Source organism: Heterocephalus glaber, unplaced genomic scaffold (assembly GCF_053883595.1).
Source record: "Heterocephalus glaber isolate CG9 unplaced genomic scaffold, H.glaber_assembly_v1.0 deba00001600, whole genome shotgun sequence".
Classification (NCBI taxonomy): Eukaryota; Metazoa; Chordata; class Mammalia; order Rodentia; family Bathyergidae; genus Heterocephalus; species Heterocephalus glaber.
The window spans coordinates 21,807,993-21,824,143 of record NW_028258372.1 but is presented as its reverse complement, the minus strand read 5'-3'; the positions used below and the strand labels follow the sequence as shown (position 1 = coordinate 21,824,143).

Sequence of the window (16,151 nt, the reverse complement as noted above, 5' to 3'; positions counted from 1 at the left end):
TTGTCAATTATTTCCTTAAAAATTTTTTTAAATTTTTTGGTACCAGGAATTGAACTCACAGCCTTGTGCTTGCCAGGCAGGTGCAGTGCCATTGAGCTACACTTCCAGCCTGAATTATTTCCTTTTATGACATGTTTGTAACTTTGAAAAATATCAAACGTGCAGTGCATCTATTAAAAAATCAGCAGTGCCAAATATATTGAGCATCAAATTTCCCTAATATACTGTTTCCTAACTTTTATGCTTATTAAATAATGGTTTTAAATGGTAACCATAAATATCTTCAGTTAAATAATCTCATATCTGAATTAAATCATGGTAGAACTGTTATATTTTAAAATTCCAATTTATTTATTCATCAGTAAAATGGATGGTTTGATGATATCCCCAGAGGATGGGGCTTTTATATATAGGAAGATGATAATCCTCTACTGCTACTGTCACTGGTATAAACACTAATGTATCAGACTTTTTTCCACACTGATATTTCTACTTGACCAAAATCCTAGAAGTAGTCATTATCATACCAATACTGAAGAATTAACCATTCCTCAAACAAGGAACCAACTTTACATTAGTATTTCTTGGTTATGGTACTTAGTCTTGGTATTATTGAACACAATGAATTTTTCTTACTGAATATGGGTGGATTAAGGCAGAAGGATATATAGCCAGGCCCCTTCAGTAGTTTATTCTTTCTTATTTAAAACTGTTGCTGAGGCTATAAAAACTATATATCTGCTGGTTGGAAAGATACAAATTGTCCTTGGACCAACCAACACTCAGTATTTGAAACATGGTATTAGAATCTTGGTGTTCATAGCATCTTCCTTTGATCTACCATAATGGCTGTTGCTTAGCAGTGTGCACAATGCTGATTTTCAAATGATGCCATTTATTGCCATGTATCTTCACTGGGTATCAATTATTTCTCCTTATTAAAAATATTTAAGTTTGGGCAATAATCTACTCTATCTTTGCAAGCTCTCCATTGCCTAATTTTTCATTTTTATAACCATTTCCTGAAGGGCTACTGCACTTCTGTTCTGTTGTATTTTTCACGTAACTATGTGGTCCCTTCCCCTCAAAGGAGGAAGGATTTTTAAATGAGCCTCCAATTCTGTCCCACAATGTGAAGTACTGTCCATAGTTATAGTCAAAGAACAGGTAGTGGTCTGTATGATGAGCTGAGCCATTAATAAATGGCCTGAAGATCCGAGGGACATGAAAAGCACCATCATGAATGGAAATTGTCTAGACATTAACAAAAATGTACAAACCTAAGTAAACTAACTTGTGTAATGGAAAAACAAAAGGGGCATATGTGGTAAGGTAGACTCACCTCATCCAGAGGGTGAAAAGCATGACTTGCAAATGGAGTAGTAATCTTCCACATATGATGAGGTTTATGTATGCGCTTGTATACAAGTTTATGATGAAGGCCTCTGTGAATCCAATAGATAAGCATGTTGGTGAAAAAGAGGAAGGATATTATACTAACAATGAGTTGCAAGCAGCCACGGGGAAACTCTATGTCATCACATAATTTGCTGTAACCTTTCACCTCTAGCAGGAATAATGCAACGGTGGGAATACTGATCCATGGCATTGACTGGATGGTGAATTTAATCTCTCGATAGACTTGATTCTCTAAAAATTGTTGATGTTTCATTAATCAATGGTCATAGATAAAATAATAGCTCAGTGTTGCACAGAAGAAATAAAGGACAAAAGCATCAAGGCTTGTTACAATCAGGAGACTAATAGTTTGTCGAAATATGTCATCCTCTGGCCATGTGGATGGATATACATATGGTATAAAAAAATAATAATCTGAGCCACGGAGAACATAGTCCATCTTCACCTCTGGACAGGGTTGGGCGTTGTTTCAGACCATGACAATGTGGTTTGAGCCTACTAAGTCACTATGGCAGGTAAAATGTATTCCATTACATGCACTGAGCATGAGACTAAATAAAATACAGATGTTCCTCTGCTTATGATGCAGTGATTTCCAGATAAACCCATTGTATGTTGCAAATATCATAAGTCAAAACCTCATTTTAATAACCTACCCTACTGAGCATCCTAGTTTAGCTACGTGATACACTGTAGAGCAACATTGTTTTTCCCCTGTGATCCCATGGCTGACTAGAAGCTGTGGCCCACAGCCACTGACCAATGTGGTAAGAAAGTATAGTACTGCATATATTACTAGGCTGAGGAAAGATCACAAATCAAAACTCAAAGTAGTCTCTACCAAATGTGTATTTCTTTTATACCATGTGTCTTAGTTACTTTTCTCTCATTGCTGAGACAAAATACTGGACACCCAAAGGTAAAGGAGAAAGGGTTTATTTAGCTCACAGTTTGTAGAGGTTTCAGTCCATAATCAGCTAGCTTCAAGGCAAAGTGGCACATGGCAAAGGGGCATCACAGAGGAGAAACAGTTCATGGAGCCCACACAGTAGCAAAGGCAACAAGGGAAGTCTTTCTGCTCGTTTTATCTTATTCAGATTACATAGGGCAGGTAGCACTCACACCCTTAATCCTAGAATCAAAAATCAATCCTTAAACCATGAATCAATCATAAATTCTAGATCCAGTCATCTCTGAAAAAGCCCCACCTAAGACATGAGGCTTTGAGAGGACCTCTGGACACAAGCCATATCACCATGATAAAGTAGACAAATCATGAGTCAAACCATTATAAATCAGGGACTCTGCAGAGAGATGTGAGAAGACAATATATTCCTAACAAGAGAACAGGAGGCTCTGTCAGTTCTTGTTCCTAGGGAAGCAAAAATGAGGACAAAGAAAGAAGTATAGGAGATGTACTGGGGCAATGCCTGTGAAAGGGGAGGAGAGGATCAGGAGTAGGCAAGAACTAGATTTTATGGGAGGGGCCTAGCAGCTTTGAAAGGACAGGAAAAGGGAAGAGGACTGGGGAGAAGAGCTGCAGACTGCAGTGCAGCTCTGTGGAGAGTGTGCCCACAGTCTGGGGTATTCCCCGGTTCCGGTCCGCGCCATGCTCTGCCACTGGCCAGGAGCTCCTGGATCGAGGGCTTAGGTTGACTGTTGCCTTGGACTCCTAACGCACTGCACCCGAGGCACTGGCTAAGTGAGCTCCCTCCAGCGGGTTCTAAGCAAAAGGAGAGCTGAGTGGCACCCCACTTCCAGACAGCCTCACAGCGGGTCAGCAGGATGGAGCATGCAGAGAAGGGCGCATGCTCAGAGCGTGGAGTGATTGCCGAAATTAGATATGCAATGGAAGGGTCGAAAATCAAAGCTGAGAAATCTCTCAGAACGTAGAACTACAAGTCAGAGATAGGAAATATTAAATATATGAAATTTAAAAAATAAACATGAGAAGGACAATCCAGGAAAGCCATTATCTTATCAACAGAAATCTGAGAAAAAGAGAAGAGATAAGCAAAGAAATTATATTATGCTTAGAAATTTCCAGTACTGAAAACTTGGTAGAGTATTCAATGCAATGTAGAAAAGAAGGCACTCATCTACATCCTCATAAAATTACAGAATGCTAAAAAGAGAAGATGCTAAAAACTTTCAGAGATGAAACAGTTCACATACAAATGAGTGGGTATCAGCCTGTCATCAGACTTCAGAAGAGTCGCAGAGGATGATAGAAAACAAAAGATGCTAAGCTTTTAAAGACTTCAGAGAGAATTATTTTCCTCCTAATTTGTATGTTGGTCAATAGTAAATGAAGATTAAAGCATGAAACCGCTTAGAAAGTCTAATTTCCAAGCAACTTGCATTAGTTACTGGAGGATGTACTCTGACATAATATGAAAAAAGAAGAAAAATGAAGACCTGAGATCTGAGACTCAGTGAGTTCAACCAAGTAAAACAATAACTGAAACTTTTAGGAACACATTTGCAGTAGACCTAGAAAGCTTCAGTCTAGACTAGTCCAAGAGGCCAGAGGGGAGGGAAACCTTAATGGAACACAGTGTATGATTGAAACTGATAATAACTGCGGATATAATAAAGCCTGAGGTGACCCTGTTCTTCAAAAAAAGAGAGATACAAAAAGGATTCTAGGAGAAATGAAAATTCTATAAGGAAAACATGGTGTGATATGCAGCAACTCAAAATGTGGTGTCAATTTAGGCAAATGACACAGTGGAAAAAAGGAAAATCTATTTGGCTCAGATGCTAGGAATAGTGTCTTTAAAGTGGCTCAAGAACCCTGGCATTGACATTATCAAAAATGAAAAGTACAGTACTTTGAATATGCTATCCGGCCAAGCAATCAATGATATTTATATCACTTACGAATATAAAAACTACTTACTTGTTTTCAAATTTCAGAGTCAATCTGCAGACAAAGAAGAATATCGATGAAAATTCAGAGCAAATATAATCATTATAAATATTTGACAATATGAGATAATGTAGCTACAGAAAATGGAATGTGAGGTCAGGAGAGAAATACAGAGGGAGGGTAAGGGCAGAACTGGAACTGCTTCCTAGTTGGAATGATACAGTACAAAGAAGAAACAAATCATTTTAACAATGTTATTTAATGTTACAGAAGCAACTAATGGAAACCTTAAAATAATAAAAATAATAAACACTGAGAAAAGGATGGAAAAGAAGAGGTTAATGTGAGACAAATTTTCATTTTTCATAAATTACCTGGTAATGACTATAATTGAAACAGCAGGATATAGAGTTATATTAACTACACTTGTAGATGTAACTAGCCACAGAACTAAATATGGAAACAATTAAATAAGAGATGGGAAGGCTATATAAAGAACTGGCTGAGGAAAAATACTAGGTTTTTTTTTTAGTTCTCCAGCATTATATTATTTTCACAAAGTACAAGTATTATTTTGACAAAAGTTAAAATTAAAAACAAGAAAAAATTGTAATATTATATTGTCTTGGGCAATATGGGTTACAACATTGTAGAAATACATCCTAGAACAGTAGGTTTTATTCTTAGATATTCTTTCCTTTTAGTGGAGCAAAATGTTGTGTGAACTATCAGTCCAGTTCTGCCCTTCTTGCTCTCTCTCTCTCACAAAATGACAGAATGGATGCAAAAATTAGCATACCTGATAAAGTGACACAAATAGAGGCCTCACTATTTTTAATTACCTGTCATAATTAAATTATTATTTCATGCTCAAAATAAAAATGTGCAGACATTGGCATATTGTGAGCATTAAATTTATGGTGACATACAGTTAGAATGATCTGGACCACGTTCAACTCTCAGGCCTATTCCTTTCCCTAGCCCTATCTTCAGGCTTTTCAGGTTCCAATTCAAAAAAAATGTATGGTTTTTATCTCACCTTTAGATTGATACATACCTTGCCCAGGGAGCCAGCTGCCTTAGTTACCAACACCTTCATAGCACATAAGGACAGATTCTGTTTCTCAGAAGCTCCTTGCTCCCAGCATCTACCTGTAGCATAAATGGTTGGATTCAAGGACATCTGGCCTATCAGCTCTCCTTGGGGACAAGTAAGCTTAGCTACTTGATACCTAACTAGCACAATGATAGTTATCTTTTTTGGAGGTCTTCACTCTTACACCTTTGTAGAAGCCAGAGAGAAACTCCTTTGCCACACCCTGAACCAAGATTTAATCTATTAGAAGGATACTGGTCATTTTCTTTTAGCCTGACATTAAGGGATGGACAAACATTTATTGCCTATATGCCATGTATCATGTTAGACACTTTGCATATGTTATCTCCTTTAATTTTTGCAGTAATCCTAGGGGGCAAGAACTATGAGAGCCATTTTAAGTATAAAAGCCATGATTCAGAGAAGTTATACAGGTAAGAAGCAATCAGGATTTAAAGTCTGCCTATTTCCAAATTATGTATGAGAAAGATCCTTCAGGCTACCAGTAAGCCTTAGGGTTTGTGTTTGTCATCATTCCTCCCTTGATCTACATTACTCAATATAAAAGTTCATTACTTTAGCAGATACTCTATCAAGTGTATCTTTTCTTTTCTGCTTATATCATCTTCTTTTGGTCCTATAAGCTCATTGTTTATTTATTTATTTTTTTAGTACAATTGACCAAAATTAACTTACAGGCTTAGTCTACCGCTGTTTGTACATTGGGATTAGATCTCCTCTGTCATTTTCTAACATTATATTATCATTAATTTTACATCAGAAACCTCAGCCAGGGATTGCTTTCATCCACAATTAAAACATTTCTTTGGAAGGAAAGAATGACTTCCAAACAATTGTAATTATTAAGTAACATACACTATTTCAGTCCCACATGAATTACATTAAATTTGTCTTCATTGGATAAAAGTCTCAGTTCACCTTTATGTTTTAAAATTAATTTTATTGGTACATGTTAGATATACATAATGATAACATTTGTCAAATGGACTTTGTACCTGTACATGATATATCTTGATTCTTCTTTTTTTCTCCCTTTCTCTCCACTTCCTTTAACCCCTCTTCCTCTCATTTACAAAAGCTTTGCTTCCATTTTTCCTTTTCCCTTCCTTTCTTTCCTCATTCCTCTGCCCAGTTCACCTTCCCATTTGAACATTTTCTTATTTCACATTTTCTATTATACATTCTGGTTCTTATTTACACTTTTGTTTTCTCTATCAGAGAAAGCATGCAATATGTGAACATGTGTGTCTGATTTATTTCACTTAAGAGTATGCTTTTGAGGTACATCCATTTACCAAGAAATGCCTCAAGTTTATCCTTCTTTATGGCAGAGTACTACACCATTGTATAAAAAAAAACCCCACATCTTCTTTATCCATTAATCAGTTGATGGACATATGGGCTGTTTCCAAGATTTAGCTATTATAAAATGTACTGCTATAAACATGAGTGTGCCTTTATCATTGTGGTATGATGCTTTTAATTCTTTGGGGAAGATACCAAGAAGGGGAATAGCTGGGTCAAATAGAATCTCTAGTTTTAGTTTTTTTCTTTATTAAGTTTACTGGTACATTTTAGGTATACAATATAATGACATTCATCACTGGAAATTTGAACCTTTACATAATCTCTCTTGGTTCTTATTTTTTCCCCATTCCACTGCCCTCCCGTCAAACCCTCCATCCCTCCCTATTTACAAAGACTTTGTTTCCAGTTTTTCATTTTCTCATATTGATTCCATTCCCTTCTTTCCTTTCCCCTACCTCTCCCACTTCCCCTTCCCCTTTGCCCCTTTTCTTCCTATTTCACATTATCTATTATACCTTTTAGTCCTTATTTATACTTTCAGTTTCTCACACCAGAGAAACTATTCGGTATTTATACATGTGTGTCCTATTTATTTCACTTAAGAGTATCTTCTCAATGTGCATCCATTTAGATATAAATGTCTTTAATTTCTCATTTGTTATGGTGGAGTAGTATTCCATTTTATTAAAAAAACACATTTTCTTTGTCCAGTCTCCAGTTGATGGGCAATTGGCCTGCTTCCAAGTTTTGGCTATTAAAAATTGTGCTGCTATGTACATGGATGCACATATAACACTGTGATATGATTCTTTTAATTCTTGGGGAGGGGATAGCTGGGTCAACTGGGACTTCCAGTCCTAGTTCTTTGAGGCATCTCCATACTGATTTCCACAGTGGTTGCACCAGTCTACCCTCCCACCAGCACTGGAGCTGTGTTCCTCTTTCCCCACAGCCCCTCCAGCATTTGTTATTGGTTGATTTCATGATAGCAGCCATTCTTTCTGGAATGAGGTGGAATCTCAGAGTTGTTTTCATTTGCATCTCTCAAATGACCAGTGACGTTGAACATTTTTTCATTTGTTTATTTGCTATTTCTACTTCTTTGCCCAAGAAATGTCTGTTCATTTCAGATGCCCATTTTTAGATTGGGTCTTTAAATTTGGGAGGTCTGATTTTTTTAAACTTCTTTATAGATTCTAGATAGTAGACCTTTGTCTGAGGAACAGCAGGTGAAAATGGTTTCCCACATTGTGGGTTGTCTCTTCACACTGTTGATGGTTTCTCTTGCTATGCAGAAGCTTTTTAATAAGAAGAGATCCCACTTGTTGATTGTTTGTGCTAGTTCATGGGCAACTGAGGTTTTGTTCATAAGATCTTTTCCTACACCAATATCTTCAAGAGTTCTACCTAACCTCTGTTCCAGTCGGTTCAGCGTTTCTGTTTTAATATTTAGATCTTTAATCCATTTTGATTTTAGTTTAGTGCATGGTGAGAGATATAGGTCTAGTTTTCATCTTTGGCAAGTTGAAAGCCAATTTTTCCAGCACCATTTATTAAGGAAGCTATCTTTCCCCCAGTGAGGGTATTTGGCTCCTTTGTTGAAGATGAGGTGGCTGAGTGTGTTTGGAGTTGTTTCTGCATCTTCTAATCTGTTCCACTGGTCCTCAGGTCTGTTTCTTTGCCTGTACCATGCTGTTTTTATCACAGTAGCTTTGTAGTATAGTTTCAAGTTGGGGGTTGTGATACCCCCTGCCATGTCTCTGTTGCCTAGAATTGCTTTTACTACTCTAGGTCTCTTCTTTGAAACCAGAAGAAGAAACCAGAAGCCTAAACTTCAGTGGAACTAAAGGCCCAGATTTACTGAGATTAAATTCTTTAATCTGTTGTGAGGATCCTACCTCTTCAATTTATTGGAGATGAGATATTGCTGCCTATTTGGCCTAGCTGCTGGTTCTTTGGCAGTGGCCTCCAGTATTGTTTATGAACCTCAGGCAATCTCAAGTTTGGCATACAAGGAAGAACAACTGATTAGAACAACTATGTCACTTTGGCTAATGTAGTACAATCAGAAATAACAATAGCATCAAACACACCCTAGAAAATAACAAACTGTGCTAACTATTAATTTGTCACCTTTAACTGTACGAACAGGATTTGTACTTATATAGTCAAATCTAAAACAAACCAGAAAATTTTGTACAGTAAATACCCCCTCAATATTGTGATTTTACTCTCTGGGGAGAAAACTGAAAGGAGTTAGGGAAAAAATAGAGAAATAGAAAAAGAAAAAAGGATTAGAAGCAAGGCTGGAGGACAAAGAAAGATTACAAAGCTTTGTGAACTAGTGAAGAAGACAAGAAGGAAAGAAAGAAGGAAGAAACAGAAATAAGAACAAAACAAAAAAACTAAAACAATTTTCTCACTTGTTTAAAAATAAGAAAAATAATCAAGAAAAAGAGAAAAAATAATAAAGAATTTAAAAATAAGATAGAAAAGTAGAAAAAATTGTCTACTTCTGGGTGTGTCTCTGCTGTCACTGGTTGACAGAGGAGGCAGACAGAGCCCAGATCCATGTTGATTGATTCCAGCAAGCCAGCAGTAGAATTATGGTGGTGGTGATAATCTCAGTAAATCTGAGCCTTTAGTTCCACTGAAGTTCAGTCTTCTGGGTTCTGGCTGTGAGGCTGGGACCCATGACATTCTGAGTGTCTTCTGCCTGCTTGAACTTGGTTCCACCTCACCTCAACACTTAGAGCTGCTGATGGAGTCAACCCACACCTGCTCTGAGGTCTGACTTCAGTTGGCCCCTTTCCAAAATGGCTACAGGCCAATTGCCCTCTCCTGGGTTGGGAAGTGTCTGAACTTGAATAACTCACCATCCACTGCAGTCTGCAGCATCCACTGTACCATTTTACTGGTGCATTTCTCCATGAAGGTCCCTAGGGTCACCAGTAGTCAGTGTGCCTCTGAAGTTTTGAGTTACCCTCCCCCACCGAGAGCCATGGCTCAGGGAGAAAGTGCTGTTTGCCACCGTCCTCTTCTGCACTGTGATCCCTCTCTTTGCTTCCCCGTGAGCTCTAATTCTCACTTCAGATCCTTGCTGAGTCCTGGGACCCACCTTCCTCCTCCTTTTCTTCCTCACATTGCTATATTCCAGCATCTGGATTCCAAATATCAGAGAGGCTGTTTTTCTGCTGCTCACCATTCTATCATCTTCCTGGAAGTCTCATTTTTTATACATAAAATGAAATTTTACATCATATCCAGTGATGATGATGATGATTGTTATTGCAGTGATGAGCTGGAACCCAAGATCCCACATATGCTGGACAAATACTCTACTGGGGAGCTATACCCTCACCCCCTAATTATTGTTAAATAATTAAGCAAGAAACAAAATGGCAAATCAGAAATACAACATGTTGTTTTCATAGCACTTTCATATTCATAATGTATGAATATTTAAAAATTGAATTTTATTTGCAATTATAAATAATATTCATTTTGACACACGATATATAAGATATAATGATATCTAATGTCCAATGAACAGGTGCAGAGCTTGAGACAGTCTCTTAAGAGATTGAAGATTCAGTGACCATAGGAAATGTGCAGTTGGGGAGATTTTATGTGAATCATCTGACCTAAACTGAGGTCAGTTATTTTATAAGAAAAAAAAGGCAAGAAAAATAAGTTATTTGAGAGTCTACATTTTCAATTTGTGGTCCACTTTATCTTTTTACAGAAAGCAAGATAAACCAGATTTATACAGATAAAAATGTGAAACCAAAGACATGAAAATAATACAATATAATTAAATTAGGATGTTTGAAATGTTATTTTAAGTATTCCCGTTTTGCAAGTAAACTTGATTTAGAAATAATTTACATATAATAAAATGTATGAATTTTAAGCTTACAGTGTGATGTTTTAGCAAATTCATCCACCCATTTAACCACCCGCACCATCAATACACAGAACATTTCTAGCATTTCAAAACTCCTGTGCTCATTTCTAGTTAATATCTCACAACCCCAGCCTTAGGGAAACATGAAACTGTTTTCTAACATTGTTCATTAGATGTGATTTTTTTTTATACATGATACCCAGTAGCTTGACTATGATATGCCTACATGTGTTTTTTTTCCCTTAAATTCTTTTATTGGTACATTTTAGGTATACAATATGTTTACATTTATCATTAGGTGCTTGTACCTGTACATGATGTATCTTGGTTTTCATTTTTTCCCGCCATTACCTGTGCACCCCTCACCCCTTCCACCCTTCCCTATTTACATAGACTTCGTTTCCATTTTTTTTCTTTCTCATAATTTTTCCTTTCCCTTCTTTCCACATGTGGTTTTTGAAAATATTTATCTTGTTTGGAATTAACAATGGCTCTTAGATCTGCAAATAAATATTAATCATTAAATCTGTGAAAAAGTTGTTTTTACCACTATTTTCTCTGCACCTTTATCACTTTATTCCTGAGATTTCAATTACATTTGTTCTTAGCATTTTATAATTTCTATTAATCTGTCTTCAAATTCAATGAATTTATTTTGTCATCTCCACTCTGCTGTGAATCCTTTTCAGTGAACCTTCCGGTTATTTATATTTTAGTTCTAGAGTTTTTATCTGGTTCTTTTTCATTGCCATCATTATTTGTACCCTCTTTCTTCTTCTTATTTTCATTTCTGTGTTAGGATTCCCTATCTTATCATTCAATAAGACCATATTTTGTTTTAAATTTTGTATTTAATTTTTGGTTTTTTAATAAAATGGAGTAACCCTGCTCCACTGCTGGTGGGAGTGTCGGCTGGTGCAACCACTGTGGAAATCAGGATGGAGAAACCTCAAAGAACCAGGACTGGAAGTCCCATTTGACCCAGCTTTCCACTGCTGGGGATCTTCCCCAAAGAATTAAAAGAATCAAACCACAGTGACATATGAGCACCCATGTTCATAGCACCACAGTTAGTAATAGCTAAAACTTGGAAGCAGCTCAATTACCCATCAGCTGAAGACTGAACAAAGAATATGTGGTTTTTTAATAAAATGGAGTACACTCAGCCATAACAAATGAGAAATTAGACATTTATAGCTAAATGGATACACATTGAGGTGATGCTCTTAAGTGAAATAAATAGGACACGTGTAAATACTGAATAGTTTCTCTAGTGTGAGGAATTGAACGTGTAAATAAGGACTAAAAGGTACAATAGATAATGTGAAATAGGAAGAAAAGGGGCAAAGGGGAAGGGGAAGTGGGAGAGGTAGGGGAAAGGAAAGAAGGGAATGGAATTAATATGAGAAAATGAAAAACTGGAAACAGTCTTTGTAAATAGGGAGGGATGGAGGGCTTGAAAGGAGGGCAGGGAAATGAGGAAAAAATAAGAACCAAGAGAGATTATGTAAAGGTTCAAATTTCCAGTGATGAATGTCATTATATTGTATACCTAAAATGTGCCAATAAAATTAATTTAAAAAATTTGCATTATAGCTTCTTACAGACTATATGTGCAAGCCAAATTCTTGGGTAGTCTGGTAGTCAGTTTTTATTGACTATTTTTCCTTAACTATGGCCTACGTTTTTCTTTTCTTTTTTTTTTTTGGTATCAGGGATCGAACTTGGGACCTTGCGCTTATGAGGAAGGCAGCAGAACCACTGAGCTAAATTCCCAGGCCAAGCTACATTTTTCTAATGTTTTGCTTTTTTATTATTATTAGTTTACTACATAATAGACATTGTGAATGGTATATTTTTAGATTCTTTGGATTTTATTATGTTCTCCCTGAAGAGTGTTAATTTTTATTCTAGGAGGCAGTTCAATTACTGGTTGAGCATGCGGAATTAATATAGACTTGTTTTATTAGGACAGATATATGGAAAGGGCAATGTGTTTGTCAACACCTTCCAACCTGGATTTAGTCAGCTTCCAAACTCTGATGCCCTGAAGATCTTATTAAATTTTCTTTTAAGGTTTTGCAAGTGTGGGTCTATTGAAGGCTTTGTTGTATCACAGTCCCTCCTCCTAAAGAGTGGCCTTCTGGTGTCTCAGCTGGACATCCAGGTTATAAATAAAAGCTGTACACTCTGCTGGGCTAGAACTCTTAACATCTCTCAGCCCTGCCTAATCTCTGACAATCTTTTTCCTTTCTCTAAAAATCTACTATAGTTGCACCATGAACACTCAGGCTTGTCCTTAGCCAAAGACTCATGAAGAACCCTATCCTGACTTTTGAGTTCCCTTTCTGTGTGGCATATTCTTCTCTAGGGCTCAGTTTCTCTATACTCAAGAACTGTCCAGGCAGAGCGTTATGGCAATTATTGGACTCATCCAGTGAGTTTTCCTTCTATCAAGGATCATAGTCTTTGCAGCTGAAGCTGGACCTACAGTTCAAGAGATTCCTAATGAAATCTTAGGTGATGACAACACTGTAGATATTTAAGTGATTGAAAAATGAAGCCATAATAACTAAATTAAAAAATATTAGTCAAAATATGGTCCAGATAGTGGTGAGATCTCTTAAAATGCCATTTGCTTTTGTCTTTTAGTGTATCTTCCTTGGAATAACCACCTTCTTTCCACTTTATAGATTGTGAATGGCTTCCAGCTGCAATGTCTGCCCAACTACTCCCAGTCACAAATGTGGGCATTTTCCCCAGATGAACCAATCAAGTCTTCTAATCTTATGACCTCAGAGATTGGTGCAGGGATGAGCACCCAAACAATACCAATAAGAATTTTTTTCTGAGCTTCATCTACAAATATCATTAGAGAGCCATTCTCTTTCCATTAGGCAAGGGCGATATGAGCTGGGCCCCTTGACAGACACCTTGCTCACCAAAAGGACAGAGCCTGTATAATCAGTGTTTGTCTCCCTTGGGCTACTCAACATACAAATCTTCTTCAGTTTGAGATCTCTAAAATGTAACCCTTAGAAGGTGGCAGAGCTTCATAATTGCCATAGCCTTCTGCCACCTACTAATAAAAGGACCAAATATTCTCTCTTCTTGTCCCCTGGAAGCCATGACTCAGTCTGATTGACTTGGCAACATGACTCTCCTACCCAATATTTTAGATATGAAGGTTATGATATAAAGATGCAGAAAGACTGGTGATTTTTTGCACAACTGTGGTGGAGTAGAAAATCTGATGACAGCAGGAAGTCTCCAGTTATGGCACCACCAGACATATTTAAAACAGAAACCAGCAGTGACATCCACAGTAGCATTAACTAGATCATTTTGGTGATTGAACTTGGTTATATTCACAACTGTATAGGAAACTTTGAATATTGTCTGTTTTCTATTCCTGGCATTCAATAATCCTGCAAGTTATTCCATAAATTTATATAAACTCATTCTTTACTTAAGATTTTTTGAAAGATTGGTAGCTGCTCCCCCCCCACCCAAATCTCTTTCCCCTCTATCTTAAACACATAACCACACAGATATAGATCATATTTTCTGGTAGTATTAGTCAGATTTCTGTTACTATTACAAATACCTGAGATAATCAACTTATAAAAACAAAATGTTCATCTTGGCTTACAGTTTTAGAGGTTTCAGAGCATGATTGGTTGGTGCCACTGCCTTTGGACCCATGACAAAGCATCACAACATGACAGAGATGCATAGTGGGGAAAACTACTCAGCTCATGGCTGGGAAGCAAAAGAAAGAAAGAAGAAGCCAAGTTTTCACTATTCTCACCCAGGGCAGGCCTCCAAGTGTCTAGAAAGTGCCCAGTAGGCCATATATCTTAGTTTCCACTACTGATTAATAGTGCCAATCTTGCCACCAAGACTTTAACACACAGGCCTTTGGGAAACATTTAAGATCCAAATTTAATCTATAACATTGGCCTTTGCAGCTATATTGAATAACTATGGGAATAAATTTAGCCAAGGAGATATAAGCAAGAGTAAATTGTGTAACTCTTGGTTTATGTTTAACTTAAAAAGAAGTTGCCATCCATAGATTTTGGTCATTTCCCCTTTACTGGAGTTTAAAATACTTACGTGGTTGTGACATAGCTTAAGACAAGGACAAGGCAGATAAGGACACAGTGTGCTAAGAGACAATAGCCTAACAACACAGAACTTATATAACAAAGATTACCCTGAATAAATAGGAAAAACAAAAAGATTTAGAGGAGTAGGAATACTGAAGTAGATTTAGACTGTAAACCTATACAACTACCCTCTAGCTACAGTTCCCAAGGGGACCTAGAAATAACTAGACACTTGAGAAACACATTGATGAGGGCTGTTCTGCTGACATCTTTGAAATGCACTTTAGTGGCTTCTTTCTGCAATCTAGGGCTAGCCAACAACAGGATGAGAAAAGATGAAATTGTTATGGGTTCCCTGATATTAGGATCCTGGAATGTTGGAAGTCAATAAGAGGATTTAACTAGTAGAGACAAAGCAGAATGGCTAACATCATAAGCAGGAGATCTAGTGGGGGTACTCTGAAGGTTTTGAATCACAGTGGTTAACTGATCACAAGATCACTAAACTGAAGTACGTGGACAACCACCTTACTGCAATTTGATTTATATTAACTAAAATCTTCACTTTTATTGCAGAGGTTTTACTTAATAAAGATGATGATCCTCCCATTTCCCAGATCTGAGTCAATTTACAAATCCCAAAACATTCTGCATGAAGGGATCTTGGGAATCTTTCACTGTGAATCTATCTCCAAGCATCCCCCAATGTCTGGGAAACCATATAATACCTTATGAGGAGAAGAGATTATTGAATTCTGGCTCTGAACATTGATCCCAGAATAACACTATCATCCACTGGTTACAGTAACACTCATGGGTACAAATCAAAGAGCTTCGGACAAGGTTCTCCTCAGTAATAACTACAGACATATATCATGACTGTTCACTTAGTTTCTGCAGAGAAAGTTAGAACATACGATAGTAATGACCCGAGAGAGATGAAAATGTTCAGGGATGGTTAGATGCTACTCACTCTGACAGCAGCTTAGTTAGGGGTTCAGGAGCTATGCTTCAGGTCCCTAGCAGTTCAGTGTCCAGTGATGATAGAGTCTTCCTGTGGCTTATTCCTTCTAGTAATTTCTGCTTCTGAGCCTCCTTTAATTACTGTCTTCTCTTCATGATTAATTTTCTGCATTTCCCTTTAATTCTGTATGTTATTCAATATTCTTCCATTGAGAATTCTATTTATTTTAGCCAGATTTGGCTTCTAATTTCTGCAACCATATACTCTGATCAGTACAAATTACATATAAAAGAAAACTAAATAGACAGAATAGAAAGTGGGGGACTGGAAGCAATAAATATTTTTATTTATTGGGTGCAGTGCTTTGTTGATGGCACATGACAAAGTAATGCTCCCTAAGTCCCTTCCCTTCTTCAGGAAATCTGGGATGGAAAGTGTAAGGAGGGAGAGTC

At 37.1% G+C, this 16,151-nt stretch overlaps 1 pseudogene; it reads right to left on the bottom strand.

The window, feature by feature from the left end:
• Positions 1-966: 966 nt before the first annotated feature.
• Positions 967-1,873, bottom strand: LOC101700731 (lathosterol oxidase pseudogene; annotated as a pseudogene).
• Positions 1,874-16,151: the final 14,278 nt, after the last annotated feature.